This window comes from Otolemur garnettii, unplaced genomic scaffold (genome assembly GCF_000181295.1).
Source record: "Otolemur garnettii isolate 467f Iridium unplaced genomic scaffold, OtoGar3 scaffold00008, whole genome shotgun sequence".
NCBI lineage: Eukaryota > Metazoa > Chordata > Mammalia > Primates > Galagidae > Otolemur > Otolemur garnettii.
The window spans coordinates 34,944,348-34,948,600 of NW_003852403.1; the positions used below are offsets into that span (position 1 = coordinate 34,944,348).

The 4,253-nt window shown below is 48.4% G+C and overlaps 1 protein-coding gene across 5 annotated transcripts in view; it reads right to left on the reverse strand.

The window, feature by feature from the left end:
* Positions 1-3,943, reverse strand: part of SLC16A12 (solute carrier family 16 member 12) — an 80,086-nt gene extending 76,143 nt beyond the window's left edge. The window contains exons 1-2 of one of the 5 annotated variants that reach the window (XM_012801285.2): positions 3,738-3,943; positions 2,451-2,634 (exon numbers count right to left, since the gene is read on the reverse strand). The gene's annotated coding sequence lies outside the window, so the exon portion shown is untranslated. Of the gene's footprint in view, positions 1-1,902; positions 2,423-2,450; positions 2,824-3,040; positions 3,116-3,737 lie in introns of those variants that run through there. The other 4 variants (XM_023509618.1, XM_023509617.1, XM_012801286.2 and 1 more) reach the window with 4 other exon arrangements.
* Between the last annotated feature and the right edge of the window lie 310 nt (positions 3,944-4,253).

Consider the following 4,253-nt stretch of genomic DNA (forward strand, 5'->3'; position numbering starts at 1 on the left):
AAAAAAAAAAAAGCCACTTTTCTCAAGCCAGCCCCAACATCATAAAACATGCCTTTGGCTCTGACCCATTATTAGCCAGAAAGCTGAGACTCAGAAGAGATTTCAAGGCAGATGAGGGTCAATTTATTCCCAACCATTTTGATTACTTGTCTTCATCTGGTAGCTCACCTGGAATGAACCTAGTATTCATATAAGAATTCAAAATATTACTTAACATTAAAGGTTCACATTTTTTTAAGTATGCTACAAAAGCAATTTAACTAAATCAACTTCTCTCACCTACTTCAGAATCCTGCCAATTAAAAAAAGATAAATAAATAATAAGAACAGGAATCTGATAAGATTAGATGCTTCCAGTCATATTATCTTTGTCCAAAATGCTTGTGGCAACTAGCGCTGAAAACTGAACTAGGTGAGAATGATAAGGTCTGGATTCTAGGGTGGTGCCTCCATCTCCAGTTATGAGTATGAATTCAGCTAATGCCTGAGCTTCCTGGGCTAGGCTGCAAGGTGAAGGTCTTGAATTTAGTAAATGATCTCCAAAACTCTTTTGATTTCTAAGATCCTGTGGTTATAAAATGATCGAGTGTAGTCAATTACTACTACTCCATTCCATCCTTCATTTCTTGGACAGTCATATGGACATCTTGGGTGGGGCATCGGACACCTTCTGCCCTAGTTTGGCATGACGTTTATGACTGCGGGGTTGGCTGGGGGAGGAGGAGCGTGAACTGTACAGGGGGCAGCTGGTGATTTTAAAAACTAATGAGCTCTGGGTGGTACCTGTGGCTCAAAGGAGTAGGGTGCCGGCCCCATATACTGGAGGTGGTGGGTTCAAACCCAGCCCCAGCCCCCGCCAAAAACTGCAAAAAAGAAAAAAAGAACTCCGGATACCTGGAGATAGTGTTTCTGGATTTCGCAGGACAGAAGACTCCTCCACCCCAACCCCACCCCAGTCCCAGGGTTAAATTGGCCGTGCTGTTGGAGTGTCCAGCTCTCAGAAAAGAAACAGGATGAAATAACTACAGGCTTTTCAAAATGGAAGTGTCCTAGCAGGACCCATCTGGCTCAACATTTAAAAAAAAAAATTATAAGAGATTTAGAATGCTGAGTTGTGGTAAACGTAGACTAACCAAATAGCCCCAGGACTTAACCGTGCCCCAGCTTTAAAATACTGCTGCAAACGCTTTTCTCAGTCCGCCCTACAGGTACCATTGTGTTTCTTTGTGGACAACATGCAGCTGAGAAATTCAGACCAATCCCTTTAAGATTTTAAAGGCTGACGTGTTCTTAATATACCACACACTAGAAATAAATATTATTGTCTTAGGCAGGGTGGAGGGGAGGTGCTGAAAACAGAAAAGAACAGAAGAAAGGCGGTCTCTACTGCATCGGGAAGTCTGCATTTGGAAATCACAAGACGTAGAGATCAAAGCTGCTCCCTCTCCAGCCACCTGCAGAAACTCGGCCAGAGCGCTGGCTCAACACCGACAGGGCGAGTGGGCACGTGTCTCCCTACCAACCCAACTGGCGCGCCAAGGGATCCAAGTTAGGAACTCAGACTCACGTCGCGGGCTGGGCGCTGGGGCAGCAGAGAGAATAGAGCCCATTCAAGCCCAGCCCTAGCGCCCCGCTGCCCAGCCCCCTGCCTGGAGAGATGCCCCCTGTCACCTGAGCCACTGCGCCCTCGGTACAACTGAGAAGACTAGCGAGAAGAGGAAGAGTGGCGGGATCTTCTCGGCCGGCACTTTAGGGATCCGGGCGCCGGAGCGGTCCTGGAGATTGCGCCCGGACAGCCCAGGCTCCCAAGCTCCGCAGCCGGCCCGGAGCGTGCAAACTACCCCACGCCCTACCCGATCCCCTTGTACGTCCGTCCCCAGACCAGCCCAGTCGCGTCCTCACCTCGCGGAGACCGCTGCAGCCCTGCCGGTAGCTCGCGGACATGCCCCCGGGGCGCGCCCGCAGAGCCGCGTCCCTGCGCGGTGGCCCCTTTCCCGGCCCCAGGCGCCGCGATCCGCGCTTTCGAGAGGCGCAGGGCAGACCGGACGGAGGCGCCGGCCGGGCTGGGGCCAGGGGCCCAGCGAGCAGCTCCAGGGAGGAGAGCGGCGCCCGGAAAATCCCGGTGCTCGGCCCCCAAAATGCACTGGCTGGTTCGGCCCTGCCAGCTCCGCCGGGGACTCTGCCCGGCCAGCGAAGGGGATTTGTCGCTGCGATCCGCTCTAAGTCTGCAGCTCCGCGAGGGGTGAGGGGCGCGGAGGAGGAGGGACGCCTCGCGGTTATATAAGGCATCGGCCCTCTGTGTCCCGAGCCGGGTCGCTCGGGGACTGCCCGACCCTCCCCGGGAACACCCGTGCGCGCCCCTGACCTAGGCAAGTCGAGAGGCCCCGGTGCATCAATAAAAACTTTTCCCAGCAGGGTCAAGAAGCAAGCTCTCGAGAAGGAATACGTACAAGCACTTCTTAAGGTGTATCTGGCAGGGATCTGGACAGTGCCAGCCGCTCCTTCCCGGAAACTCAAGCGGCAGGGTGCTGGTTGAAAGCTTTGTCTCTCGCGGTCATGTGGACCTGCGTGCAACTCTCCTGAAAAGCTCATAGCCTTGGGCGATTAACTTACCTCTGTGAGCCCCACTTTTACCTGTGAAATACAGAATAATAATAGCGCCCATTTCATGTTGATGCTGAGGACAAAATGAGAGAACATAACCCAATTCCCCAAAGGTTGCCTTAGAGCCTGAAGAAGCTGCCTGAGTCACCATTCCCCACCTGAGACAGGCTAACCTTTCTGTAAAGCACTCTCTTTACCACAGAGACTGACAAGGTTTCACTGCAACTTTCTGGAGAGGACACCCTTGCTACTACAAGAGTGGCTTATAGACTGACAGTCACGTCTAACCGCAGAGCCTCAAAGTCAGAATCTGTATTTTCAACCGGATTCTTTGGTGGTTAGGATGTACATGGAAATCTCAAAATGAATTATTAGACTTTTTGGAAAATTTAAGAAGGACACAAGGAAATTCCTAGCAACGTTTGCCAAGCAGTACCTCAGGGTGTTTTCAAAATAGACCAGTAAATCCTTTCTCATTTTACTCTCTGGCTACTTTGTCCTCCTCCCCCTCATCTCAAGTTTTCTGCCCTTTAACTACAAATCTGAATTTAAGTCCTATTTTCATTTGCAAAAAACACTAGGTTATAGCTAAGTGATGATTAGTTAATATATGTTTAAAACACACAAAAGCAGGAACAAACACAGCTTGCAAAAGAATTCATTAGCATTGAAAATGAACCACTAAATGCAGAAGCAGCAGCAAACCCTGAACTCTCAGCTGTGAAAGTCTTTGGGTTAAAGGTCTGAACCCTTTGTGGTTCAGAAAAATACTTCTCTTGGTTAAACATTGCTTTGGGTGGCAAATAAGTCCTTTTAAAAAAAATTTACATAATGTAGAGCAGACAGTCCTTTAAAAAAGTTTTGGAAAGTAGAAAGAAACCTCACAGATTTCCCCTCCATCTAAGTCACAATTACAGGGCCTCTAGCAAAGCCCAAAGCAAATATTTTGTTTATTCTAGTCAGTGCTGTGTCACTGTTGTTTTATTCTAAGAGTGCTGAGATTTCGTGTGACTGATTCTATCTCAAGCAGAATGATTTTCATCTTTTAAGAATTACAACCTAGTAATTGTAGGTTGGTGATGATGATGTTAAGTCTAATGCCCGGTAGAGAAAGGTCACTTCACTCCACTTACCCCTTTGGAGGTCCACACTTAAGGCTGTTGAAATAGCTGCTGTCATGGCGGTGAGGCTCATGGAGGTGAAGGGGGGAGATAGACATGGATGAAGGAAAGGAATCTCCGTTCTCTGAGGTTAGAAGGTCCAGGCCACTGAAAGAAGGGGAAGAAAGCCCGCCTGCTCTTGCTGTGCTGTGTGGGAGAAAAGCAAAGACAGAACCCTAGATTCCAACCTGGGAGGAAAGGGAAGATCAGCCTTCCTCCTAACTCCGTCCAATGCAACTTTCTGCGGTGACTGAAATATGCTGTATTTTCACAGTCCGATGCAGCTATGAAATGTAACTATTTATATTTAATAAATTAATTAACACTCAGGGTTTTTTAAATTTTTGTTTGTTGTTTTTTAATGTTAGTCTGTTGCACTAACCATATTTCAAGGGCTCCATACCAACATATGGCTGGTGTCTACCATACTGGACAGCACATAAGACATTTCCTTCGTCACAGAAAGTTCTCCTGGACAGTGATGCTTAC